We start from the raw sequence: 14,670 nt of genomic DNA on the forward strand, positions 1-14,670 counted from the left end.
TTAAAAGAACATGGCCCTATCATAACTATTGGTCCAAGTTAATATGATTTAGTAGCATATAATACTCCCACTGTTTCGTTGAAACAAGCGAGACTATATGGAACTACTAACGAACGCATTGCATCCTCATATGGACTATATAGTCATATTAGGTTTTAGGATGATTATGAACCGTTTGATTTGATCCAACACGAGCCTTGTGTTGGACCTTGGGTTTAAGGTAGATAGTTGTTGATTTTAGTTACGCGTTTAATCCAATTAAACCGTTATTTCCTATTGGGCGTTGGACCCAACTATTCCAATTTGCATACATATAATCAAAGAGGAATACATGAAATAATAAGAAGGGCTTATGCCCTTTTACAACACAAATAATGGGCTTATGCCCTTTACAACAACTTGAACTAATCAAATTACATTCATATCTACATTACTTAAAAACCCAAGCATTCATAATGTAAATCGGCCAATCACATAGCTCAATTATCGAGGCCTTTGGTTCATAATCACCCTTTTCTCAATTAACTAAATTAACTAAGAAAGCAACTTTAAACAATTGGTTTTTGGATCCATAGAATTGATTTAAATGGAACTAAATATAATGAAAATCCAATTCTCATTAAAGAGACAAAACAATTTTTGTTCTCATTCTATTTGGGCCATTTTGCAAAAACACAAACTTTTGGGCCATAATACAAATACATAAAAGTATCAAAACTTTATTTAATTGCACAAAAGCACCCCACTAGAGGGGTGGCCGGCCATTCATAGATATATTGAGTTTTTGATACAATAAAATTTTGTAAGTGGATTTTGGTGGGTGAGATTAAAGATAGTGGGGATGGTTTGAAAAGAAAATATACCTTTGATATAATTAAAACCATTTAATCATTTCTTACCAACAAACATCATCCATTAACTATTATTCAAAAAATATATCTTTGACATAATCATCACCCATCAACTAATAATCAAAACTTTATGTAAAACATAAAACTTTTGAATCAAAACTTCAAAACTTTTTGTTCTTGATAAGAACTTCAAGAAATATGAAGAACATACATGAAAACTCATAATAGCACCATGGATGTTTTCTTCCATCAAAACTCAAATTTTCACAACTCAAAAGAGGGTTATTATCCTAGGGTACTTAGGGGTTCCAAAAAGCACTTTAAAACCATTTTAACAAGCCTAACATGAACCCAAAAAATCACCCTTTGGATTTGGCCGAAAATCCCAAAACACTTGGCACCAACTTTTAGTTCCATTATTCATGCTTTAATGAAATACATCTACAACATTTGAGATGCTAAATTTTCAAGTAAAATTTATATTCAAAGCAAGAACAAAGCTTGTAACATTTACAACACTTAAATCACAAAATATGAAAAATCACAAAACCCAAAAGGATCCACCATAAACTAGGCCTAGGCTCTTGATACCACTTGAAGGAAAAATTTTGTCCTAGCTAAGAACATGTAAGAACATTTGAATACATATGCAAACTAATAACTCTTTAAAGTAGGCATGCATTCAAAAACAATTCATAAAACCCATGACTTTCAAAGCCTAGTATATGGTGAACCATAAGACTCTTTAACAAAATTAAAGAGAATAAGAATTTAGAGATTCTTTACCCTTGAAGCTCATCCTTGATTACACAAGGGATTCACCCAAGTGGAGGGCCTTCAAGTCACCTCCTTGCTCCTTGAATCTTCCTTGTGATTTCCTCCCTTTTAGTGCTCCTTTTTCTTCTTTGAGGATTTGAGGATTTGTTCTCCCAAACACCAAAAGTTTGGTGTCTCTAAGTCTCCACACCAAAGATCTTGTGTGAAGATGAAATGGATGACTTAGGTAAGAAAGATTGCTAGATGTTCCTCACCTAAGGTAATGAGAGAATAGGTTTCACCCAAATTCAATTAGAAACCCCTTAAGGTGAAATGGCTATAAAGATGTATTTATACCACCTCACAATGGAGTGGCAAACTTGCAATTAAGCCAAGTTCACTACCCTTAAGGTTATGGCCGGCCATTAGTTGTTATTGGGCTTAATTGCCCATTTTGTTTTAGTTGTCATACAATCTTAAACATAATGGGCCTTGTGGGCCAAAACGTTTTTGTGCCCCGAAGCCCAAAACTAACTTAAACGCCCAATACGAACGTTTCATATAATTAATTAACTATTTAATTAATCTTGACCATTCTTCAATTAAACCATTTAATTGCTTATCCATTTCATATAATTTCTTCACTTATATCTTTACTCGGTGTACGATCCATTAGGTTCCAATTAGCGAGGTAGTGGGCGATGTTACTCATAACGATCGATTGTGAATTGAAACCACATTTCAATTCTCCCTTAAATTAGTGTTTGCTAATCTTTAGGGCTTCCACAAACCATGGGTGACGCCTAGCAGCATGTCATGGTTACCCAAGCTAAGTAGAAGTGGTTGGAGAACCTATCCAGTTACAACTACAATGCAATACGGTCCTTCTCTAATACAATACTCTTAATCACATTGTTTGAGTGATAGTTTGTTTCATGTCTACTATCCAATGTGATACTTCTTTATATGATTCAATCGAATAAGATTTGGAACATCTTCCTTAGTCATATTCATATGCTTTGGCCAAAGACTCTCGAATCATATCTTAGAGTATTCTCCTTCCATCATGGAAGGTTAGAGATCCCTTGTTGTACATTCATATGCCTACATGACTAGATAGCTTGACCCCAACAATGCCGTGGACACTCCAATGGAATGCCGTTGACATAATCAAAGATCAAGGACCTAACCATTAGACATCAATGATGCCTCAGGTCAAAGGACTACTTTGCATATTGCAACTATTGAGTTCTTACATGACATGTATGTTCGAACTCTTGTTTGATCGTAGTTCAGTGTACTCGATTACTCTTTCGAGCACCTATGTGTTTGCCTTAGTGTCCAACACCAAATGACTTGAGACTAGTTCATACTCACGCTTTGAGTCGACATAACACATACTAACCTTAGCGGATTGTCAATGCCCAATTGGCAATCCTATGGCTAGGAACGTTTTAGGAATGAACATAAGAGAAAGGTCTCGTTAATTTAACTAACTTAAATCACTTGTCTCTTAGATCAAATACATTCCTTGGATTCCCTTATTGCTTAAACACAAGATACTATAAATAGTGATTAACAATAAGCTTTGCCCTTCTATTAAACATATAAAAGTTTAACACAATAAGTATTCCAAAAAGCTATTACATCAAATGAGTGGCTTTGTGGGCATACTTCCAACAAGGCCCCCATTCATTGTGGGCATGTAAGGCTTTTGACCTTAATCTTAGGTGTTATTAATTTGCAGGTGCATTTTTTCGTCAAAGGAACAGATGGCGAAAATTTGCATCTACAAATAAGGCTTGGCTGGGTGGAGGATGGTTGCAGTCAGGTGTCAAATTGGATCAAGGGTGGCTCGTGGTTGTGTGGGTTTTGTTGGGCTCTTCCCTTTTCCTTTAATTTTGTAGTTTTGTCTTCTTCTAGTATTTCTTATGTTTATTTTTTTATATTTTGACTATGAAAATAGAATAGGATAATTTTTAAAGGAAACAATTGAAAATGCTTCAAAACTTTGAACCTTCACGATAAGCATACTATTAACTATATTTAATGATTAACTAGTCTAATAAGACTATCATCTTCTTTTCTCTCCCTTTCTCCTCTTCCACTAGGCCCCACCCCCTCTTTATTCTCTCTCATCTCTCCTCATGTCCAGTACTCCCCTCTCCCTTTCCACCAGACCCCACCCCCTCTCTCTTTCTTTCTCTCTCTTCTCTTATGTCATCAACTCCTTCTATTTTTATATATATTTTTTGAATTATTTTTTATGAAATTTTATTCATGAAAAACACTTAATTTTTTTGTTAATGCTTTTAATAAAGAACAATTTCAATTTATTTTTATAGAATTAGTGATCACTGTTTCTAAAAATAATAATATTGTTTATAAAATAGTGTCACCATTTCTAGAAATAGTGTCACTATTTTTAAAAGTAGTGTCACTATTTCTAAAAAGTTAATATTTTTAAGAAACAATTTTTTTTTAATATTGTTAAGTGTATTAAAAAAAAATTATAACTATTTTATTGAACTTTGGCATGTGATAAATAATTCATATTATTATGTCTCAAAAAATATTACTAATCTTTAAATTTTATACATGACACAAAATTAAAAAATAAAAGGAAAAGGAGGAAGGAATGACATGAGAGAGAGAAGAGAGAGATAATGGTGACAGACGAAAGAGGAGAGAAATGATGGTGATGTGCGAAAAATGAGAAAGAGAAGGTGGTTATGGGTGAAGAGAGAGAGGGAGAACAGTGAGAGAGAGGTGGGGACGTGTGGCCTTTTTCGGTTTTTTTTCTTATTATAATTTTCATTAGAATTCAACCCTTATTACTAAATCAAATTATTAGGTTGTTTTTTTGTTAAGAAAAAATTGGAGAAACCCTTTTTTTATTAAAGCTCCCTAATTTTCATTAGAGCTTTAAAAGTCATTTTATAATAGGTCAAATGTATTATTACCCCTTAAATATTTCATTAAAACATGAGTGAGAAAATAAAATTGAGGAGAGGGGACTACAACTTTCTATATAAATATATTATTTGCTAAAATATATAATATGTATAAATCAGATCATCTTGCATTATAATGTTGTGACATTAAATCATGGACTTAAAAATTCTCTTTACTAGTTCCTCCCAACCATCTAACTTAATATTTATGATTTTTTTTTTTTTTTTTACAAAGATCATGTATTTTTTAGATTAAACATTAGATTAGCCACAGACAGGATTTGAATTCACGCGGTTATGTAAGGGCTCAACACATTTCCACTACTGTGGTAAAAAACCACTTGCCATACATATCACGTTGTAATTTAGAAGTAACGGTAGAAAGTAAATTAATAAACTAAATACAAGATTGATTATACATAAGCAAATGTATTAAAGGAGAAATACAATTTGACATAAAATTAGTTAATACAAGTAGGTGTACCCTTATGTTGTTGCGGGGTTTAAAACATTGTTGAAGGTCTAGAGAGTTTTGAAATATATGTACCAAAGAGTAGTGTGTATATACATATATTACATCCTAATGACTTGAAAATGCTTTTCCTGGATGGCCTCCAAGATCATCTTCACGCAACATTCTCTCCCAGGTGCCAATCTACTCGGCTTCAAAACGCGAAGACTTAAGTTAATCACAAAATTAAGGTGGTTTTAGAGACATAAACTCAAGAACACAAAAAAATTGAAACCTTTCAAAAGAACCTATATCAAAATTAAATTCAACCCTTTTTATTACAATCTATGAATAAGAACAGTTACATAAGATGTTATATTGTTATATGAGCACATTGTCTATAATTACATTGACTTGAAGAGAATTTGCACAAACAAACATAAATTGTAAGATCGTACACAGCTACTACAAATACGAGTACCACTAGTATACATTTGCTACAAAGATGGCTAATACAACAATACCTATACAGAAAAACACACAAGGTGATCATTAATGAGCGATATCATAAGCGAGATCACATCAAAATCAAATGAGACGTGGTTGTGATGAGTGAAGTTAAAAATACATTTGAGTAAAATCCATGAATAATAAGTTGACTGTGATATACTAGTTGGAATCTAAAACATTTTCAAATTACTGTAACTGAGGGCCTCACCACGGTGCAAAAATAGCACACCTGTAAATGTAATTGGGTTGAAAGAGATGGTGAAGGTTTTATTGTAGCTTGGAATTTTTGCCAGTCACCTAAAACACAATCAAATCAACAGTTTAGGAGACCAATTGTGATTAAACAAGTGCTTAATAGAACTGATATTTTAAGGGCTCGAAAGATGTGTGTAGAACTCATATAGCCGACAAAAATATATTTCAAAACGTAAATTCGGCGGGCGCCCCCGCGGGGTGAGGGGTGGGGGGCGCGGGGTTTCGGGCGGCGGGAAGGAGGGGTCCATATCTATCTTTAATAAGAATCAATTTTGATCTTAAATTATTGCACCAGGATCCGGTAACGACAATGATATCCGGTTCTTTGTCATCACATAATGTCACACAAAATAGGAACACTAGAAAATTGCTAGACATGAATAATTGACAACTAGGAATAGTAATTGCACAACAAATAGGAACACTAGAAAATTGCTAGACATGAATAATTGACAACTAGGAATAGTAATTGCAAGCCAAAAATAATCTTAAAAATTATGGAACTACCACGTAGATTGTTTTTTTTCCTTTTCTGAATAAGATAAATGCCCTAATTAAATTGGCGAGGTGCACATTTAATACTCGTGCAATTCAATCTCCTTGAAGATGATACGACGACGTCATCAAGCTCTCTTGCCACTTAAAAGTCAAGGAATAGGGTTAAGTACCAAATCTTATACTTAATACTCTCCTAATTAAAGATCAACTCAAACAGTGAAGGAATTTCAATCACATCTAACCAAGGATACTTGCCAGATAATCTCAAGTTATTATCTCATGATTTATATTTTTGGCATTATTATTTCCTCATCCATTGTACTGAAGATTCACCTTGGCCAATCGGATGTTGCCATGTGTAGCAAAACCCTACACCGATGTCGGCCTTAGCTCTTTAAATACCTCATCTCCACCAGTTTCTGGTAAGCTTATGCTACGCAATTAAGCCTAAGCTCTCTTTTTAGAGAAACTGACTTAGGCATCGGAGATTGATTGGCCAGACTCCACCCCACCTCGGCAAAGGTGTTATTTAATTTTGTAGGTACAATTTTGTCAAGACTATAAACAATGGAAATTTGCTACCACAATAATCAAGTCGTGTTTGGATCAAACCCAAAGTACAGCATGATTCAAAAAGTTTCTTTGCATATGCAATACTTGAAAGAAATACTCTTAATTGCTTGAATTACAAGTTCATTACTCGTACATTCCTCTACTCTCAAATTCCGCTGCACTTAGCGTTATCGAAACCAAGTGAAAGCCTCCTCAATTTGTATAAGCATTTGAAAGAAGCTAAATCATACGGATAGTAATCAAGCCATGTTTTGGATCGTTTCAATTTGGATTTCAAATATTGACCAATTCTAATCCATCCTATTTTAACTCAGTAGAAAGCCCAAAAGCAAACCCCTTGTACACAGCAAGAACCCACTCACAATGTCGATAAGTTTTTCAGTGGAACCATCACACTGCCACGTGGTATTCCTAGTCTATTATATCAATATAGTTGTCTACCTTTATGGGACTAATAACACCACATAATGTCGTCACCATCAACTAAAATCCAACGTCACGAGTTTGGCCACATCATCTAAAAGAATTGAGAACCACAAAACAAGAGTATGCCATAGCTTCCAAATCCGAGTGAGGTGACTGAACCAGAAACACAAAGGAGCCAACACGTTCTAGCATGCCAGGGCATAATGGTTACACTGCAAACACAAGCACTCACAATATAACACGATATAACTATATATTTATTAAATTTTTACCGATTTATGTATCAATACAGAAAGAACGACAGGTAAAGATTACTGGAGCCTTACGCAAAGGCCAGGCTTACTACTACAACACGGCTTAACAAGCATCATACGACACCGTAAAGTTACAAGTTGCATCCCAGACAAAACAACCATATGTATCTTTACCATGCATAGCCATAATCGTACTTCATTATATGTAAACCCCACATTTAGAAGCAAAAGCCAGATTTTATGCCGCAGCATTAACTGCATGGTCACCAGTTTCCTTACGCACAAAAGCTTTAAGATACTCCTCCCTGAAAGAAAGGTCCCTTTGTAAGAATACTCAAAGACTATCCGACATTCTATCACATGCGTAAATGTAAGTAGGGATGTCCAAAATGTAGAGAAAGACAGAGCCATACCTTGCGGGAAGATGATCATGAGGACGATTATAGGGAGTCCAAACTGGATCGCCAATAAAGAGACGCATTGCCTGCATCAAACATATGTTTTTGAGAACATTAAAGTTATTAAATTAAACACTATAAGGTTAAATGTGCAACTTCTTAATCGACACAAACACAGATGTAAAAACAATTCAGGCCTAGCATATCGAAGGCACATGAAATCATAAGATTCACATCTACATTACAATTAATGCACTTTTTATGAACAAGTCCATCAAAAGCCGTATCAAGTGCTGATATCTGCTTTAGTGTCATGTGACAGTGCCTCAACTACTTAAGTGTTTTTTTGTCACCAGTTCAGTGGGAAATCATGATGACAAAGTGCACACCGATGAATGGAGACAAAATTTTGTTTCATTACGTAGGAAAAAAACTCGAAGCAAATAATGGAATATCCCCATCCTGAACCTTCATCATCATCCCAGAAATAGAATGCTTTTAAGAAGTCACAATGTAGAAGTGTGTCTTCGTACAAGCACAATTAGTCTCCACTCGCTGGAAAAAAGAGAGGGAAAAAACAAAAAGTAGGACATTGCAACATTTTGGCTCTATGAACCAATACCTTTATGTAGTTGTTTGTGTCCAATGTAAATCGGTGATAAATTCCAGCAGGCAAAACAATCATTCCTCCCTTTTTCACCCATACGCGAATCCAACGTTCATTTCGGTCCCTAACATCGAAATAACCTTCACAAAAATGTACACAATCACTAATCGGAAGAGGTGAGTAAAGAAGGGATAACATACTAAGATAAAGCATAACTAATCCTACCACTTCCATCCACAGCGTATCAGATCTCCTCATCAGTGTGAAGATGTTCCTCAAAGAAATTTTTTATCTTCTGCTCATAATTAGGAAGCTTTTCAGGGCAAACGTCACAGAAGTCCTAGAAGAGGAAAACATTATCCGGTTAAATATACAGTACAACCGTGCAGAGAGAGTTATTGTGAATTTGCGTATTCACAGTTACCATAATCTGGTTATTGGTATTCAAACTATAAATGGGAAGGGGGAAAAGGCTGAAAACATTCCAAAGTGTGCATTCATAAGGGGTCAACATTTTAATAGTCAATAAGAAACAATCATTTTCACAAGATATTGGGGATCAATGGACGAAACGTGACATTCTTGTAAATCAGTGCCTTGACATAATGAACTAAAGAGTTTGGTTACATGACACAAAGAAGTTAAAAATAAAGAAAAGAACAACAAAAGGTAGTGTGACAAACCATGTAGGAGTAACCGTGTTCTTCACGAATCTTCTTCAACTCCTCATCTGTTTCATAGTTATCAGCATCTAGACGCCAACTGAGCACTCCAAGCTCTGCAGATCAACATAATTGCTCCCAAGAAGTTAATAACTAGAAAAATTATCATCATCCTTATTGCCCCAACCAAGTGGAATCAACCTACGTTTTACATTATAAACGGTCTCTCCTGCGAAACCTAAGTTTTATAAATCTTTTCCAACTCTTCCTAGATTAGTCTCGGCATGCTTGGTATTTTATCCCTTACATTAGCTAGTATCATTTGGTTAAAAACCCATCTAGCCGGTCTACTTTGTATAAATCAATACCACCTAAGACTATTTCATCTTATTTCATCAATAAGAGATGTCACTCTCAAGGTTTCTCTAATACGTTGATTTTTAAAAACTAAAACAAGCACAAGTTAAAACATATTTGTTTCCCAAAAAATGCTTACCGGCAAGTTGGTCCAAGGATACAAATTCCTTGGGCTCCTTGTGATGGAGGGGGCTCTGGTCTTCATCACTATCATCCATGTACCATGCTTGGATGACTTCCTCTCCAGAATCCTGCATATGTCAACATTATGAGAACGATATCCTGATCACAAAAATGCATGTTTTTTCTTTCCATCTTTATTCCTACAAACAAAGTAACATCTAACATAGCGTAGAAAACCCCAAGATTCAATACCATCGAGCTGGAAAAGTGTGTAATTCTTCAACAATCACAATTCCAACCCTTTTAATCACCATTTAGAATCAAAACAAACCCATTGGCACGGTCGCCGCCATAGCCTAGTACTTGTATCGAGCTGCCTTTCCAGTACTACAATTCAACAAAATTACTTTCAAGCAATATCTTAATTCTCACAACTTATCACGCAAAGCTAATTGGTAACAACTCAAAATTCAATACAATACTAGTGGAATCACCTTAATCACCCATTAAACCAATTAAAAACATAATTAACAGAAAATAATCAACAAATGATGCATTAAGCTTGAACCTTTGACCAAAAAACGTATAATTAAACCAAAATCCACAAAAACAACAGAAAATTATTCCGGGAAAAGGATGGCTCCTTTTTTCCTGGGAAACAAGAAAGTTCGAGCGAGAGAGATAATTGGGATTTGGAGGTACCTTTTGAGTGGCAACCATGGCTGCTGCTGGTGTCGCCACGTTTTGGCTGTCGATACGATTCCTGAAAATCTGGAGTGCCTTTGAGACCACGGGTGCCTCAGTTAGGCCTCCTGACACGACCCGATAATCTGACACGACACGACACAAAATTAAGAGATGTTCGGATCGACACGATAACGAATCGAGTCGTTATCGGGTAACTCGATAAGCACCTGTTAAGATAACAGGTTGATTCGGTATACACGTGGGTAACACGATACACGATAAGCAAAATATTATTTTTATAATTTTATAACCCTAAAAAAATACTGTAATAATTATATACATTAATTTAACAATTTTATACCTCTAAAAACTATAATAAATATATATATTAAATTAACTATAAAGCCTATAATAATTATAATAATTATATATACTATAATAATTATACACCCAAAATATTAACTATCTATAATAATTATATAATTATATATATATATATATATATTAAATTTTGAATTAAATTTTATAAAAACTATAATAATTATTAATTAATATGCATGATGCATGATGCATCCATTGATTTGATTCCATTCCATTCCTGCCGCCCTTTTTGAAGAAAAATAGAGGGAAAATGAAAATGATAAGAAAAGTTGAAAATGAAAGAAAAAAGTGAGGGAATTAGGAAAAGATGCTGGAGGGAAAAGTGAAAATTATAAGAAAAGTTGAAAAGAAAACAAAAAAAAAGGGAAAAATGAAAATTAATAGAAGTGGTGAGAATTTTTTTTTTTTTAAGTTATTAACTTTTTATCACACATATGACATATCTCACTGTTTTTATAATGATACACGTGATGTACTACTCCATGTACCAGGTAATTATACATACAAAATAAATAGATTTAAATCTAATTAATATATATATATATATATGTGTGTGTGTGTGTGTGTGTATATACACACACCATTGGAACTTGATGGGATACGAATTCTTCGAAACTAATTTCAACGATCCTAACCGTCAAACTTGTTTATATATGCTTTGAGATCACATTAGCAAAAAATCGCAAAAAACAAACATTCAGATATCAAGTAACGTGACAAAACTTTTCGACGGTTATAAACGAAAAATCACGATTTAACGGTTATTTTAACTTCTATTTTGATGATTTTTTATAGTTACACTCCTTGACCCTATATGAATACAATGAATGAATTCGATCTTCAATTTAAAATATTTACACAAGTGGATACTACAAAATCTTATGTTATACTTGATGAAAGTATAAATAAACTCTAAGTGTTAGTTAATCTATTGTTTTTATGGGATACGAATTCTCTTAAACTAATTTCAACGATCCCAACCGTTAAACTTGTTTATATATGCTTTGAGATCACATCAGCAAAAAATCACAAAAACCAAACATTCAGAGATCAAGTAACGGGACAAAACTTTTCGACGATTCTAAACGAAAAATCATGATTTAACGGTTATTTTAACTCCGATTTTGATGATTATTTACAGGTACATTCCTTGACCCTATATGAATACAATGAATGAATTCGATCTTCAATTTAAAATATTTACACAAGTAGATACCACAAAATTTTATGTTATACTTAATGAAAGTATAAATAAACTCTTAAGTGTTAGTCAATCTATCGTTTTGATGGGATACGAATTCTCCAAAACTATTTCAACGATCCAAACCGTCAAACTTGTTTGTATATGCTTAGAGATCATATCAACAAAAAATCACAAAAAACAAACATTCAAAGATCAAGTAACGGGACAAAACTTTTCGACGGTTATAAACAAAAAATCACGATTTAACGGTTATTTTAACTATGATTTTGATGATTTTTTACAGGTACATTCCTTGACCCTATATGAATACAATGAATGAATTCGATCTTCAATTTAAAATATTTACACAAGTGGATACCACAAAATCTTATGTTATACTTAATGAAAGTATAAATAAACTCTAAGTATTAGTCAATTTATCGTTTTGATGGGATACGAATTCTCCAAAACTAATTTCAACGATCTAAACCGTCAAACTTGTTTGTATATGCTTGGAGATCACATCAGCAAAAAATTACAAAAAACAAACATTCAGAGATCAAGTAACGAGACAAAGTTTTTCGACGGTTATAAACGAAAAATCACAATTTAACGGTTATTTTAACTCCGATTTTGATGATTTTTTACAGCTACACTCCTTGACCCTATATGAATACAATGAATAAATTCGATCTTCAATTTAAAATATTTACACAAGTGGATACCACAAATCTTATGTTATACTTAATGAAAGTATAAATAACTCTTAAGTGTTAGTTAATCTATCGTTTGGATGGGATACGAATTCTCCAAAACTAATTTCAATGATTCAAACCGTCAAACTTGTTTGTATATGCTTGGAGATCACATCAATAAAAAATCACAAAAAACAAACATTCAAAGATCAAGTAACGGAATAAAACTTTTCGACGGTTATAAACGAAAAATCACGATTGAACTGTTATTTTAACTCCGATTTTGATGATTTTTTACAGGTACACTCCTTGACCCTATATGAATACAATGAATGAATTTGATCTTCAATTTAAAATATTTACACAAGTGGATATCACAAAATCTTATGTTATACTTAATGAAAGTATAAATAAACAATAAGTATTAGTCAATCTATCGTTTTGTTGGGATAAGAATTCTCCAAAACTAATTTCAATGATCCAAACCATCAAACTTGTTTGTATATGCTTGGAGATCACATCAACAAAAAATCACAAAAAACAAACATTCAAAGATCAAGTAACGGGACAAAGCTTTAAGACAGTTATAAAAAAAAAATCACGATTTAACGGTTATTTTAACTCTGATTTTGATGATTTTTTACAAGTACACTCCTTGACCTTATATGAATACAATGAATGAATTCGATTTTCAATTTAAAATATTTACACAAGTGGATACCACAAAATCTTATGTTATACTTAATGAAAGTATAAATAAACTCTAAGTGTTAGTCAATCTATCGTTTTGTTAGGATACGGATTCTCCAAAACTAATTTCAACAATCCAAACCGTCAAATTTTTTTGTATATGCTTGGAGATCATATCAACAAAAAATCACAAAAAACAAATATTCAAAGATCAAGTAACGAGACAAAGTTTTTCGACGGTTATAAACGAAAAATTACGATTTAACGGTTATCTTAACTCTGATTTTGATGATTTTTTACAGGTATACTCCTTGACCCTATATGAATACAATGAATGAATTTGATTTTCAATTTAAAATATTTACACAAGTGGATACCACAAAATCTTATGTTGTACTTAATGAAAGTATAAATAAACTCTAAGTGTTAGTCAATCTATCATTTTATTGGGATACGAATTCTCCAAAACTAATTTCAACGATCCAAACGTCAAACTTGTTTGTATATGCTTGGAGATCACATCAACAAAAAATCACAAAAAAGAAACATTCAGATATCAAGTAACAGGATAAAACTTTTCGACGGTTATATACGAAAAATCACGATTTAACGGTTATTTTAATATATTTTTATATGGTATAGTATTATTATTTTATTTCTTTTCATATTTATTTTGGTAAACTTCTCATAATTTGAATGATTTTTAATGTTTGGTTTTTCTATACTTAGTTTATGCGGAAGAGAGTTCTGACGTGGAAAACCTTACTGAAAAAATCTTCAACATAACTCTTCAAGGCAATAGATCAAACCAAAGTTTCAATACAATTTCATGATGATTGATGTAAATTGAAGATTTTGTAGATAGAGGTGTAAACTTTTGAGAAAGACTTACAATCTTGAAAACAAAAACTTTTTTATTTTGCATATCCGTGCACATTTAATATTTGTAATAGATTAGTAGTGTATATATTATTTTTTTATTAGGCTCTTATTTTCGAGTGTAGATATAGTACTTAAACGACAAATGTTTTAATGTTTTAAAGTAATATTTATGTGGCAATGTGTGGTATGTGCAAATTTAAAAAAAAAATATATTTTTTTTCTTAACGGGTCATAACAGGTCGGGTCATTTTACCTGATGGGTAAAGTGACCCGACCTGTTAAGGACCTGTTAAGATAACGGGTGTGACACGACATGACCCGTTAAGATAACAGGTATTACACGAAAACGACACGAACACAACAGACACGACCCGTTTGCCAGGCCTAGCCTCAGCCCACTTCAACCGAAGCTCGAAGGATATATTGAAATGACGGAGATGCCCATCCGTTGTTTACGCGCACGGCAATTTTGTGCTT

General features: G+C 33.2%; 1 pseudogene; it reads right to left on the reverse strand.

The window, feature by feature from the left end:
- Positions 1-7,510: 7,510 nt before the first annotated feature.
- Positions 7,511-10,513, reverse strand: LOC103961141 (annotated as a pseudogene).
- Between the last annotated feature and the right edge of the window lie 4,157 nt (positions 10,514-14,670).

The sequence above is a fragment of a genome, unplaced genomic scaffold, assembly GCF_019419815.1.
Source record: "Pyrus x bretschneideri cultivar Hongxiangsu unplaced genomic scaffold, Pyrus_bretschneideri_v1 Contig21, whole genome shotgun sequence".
Taxonomy (NCBI): domain Eukaryota; kingdom Viridiplantae; phylum Streptophyta; class Magnoliopsida; order Rosales; family Rosaceae; genus Pyrus; species Pyrus x bretschneideri.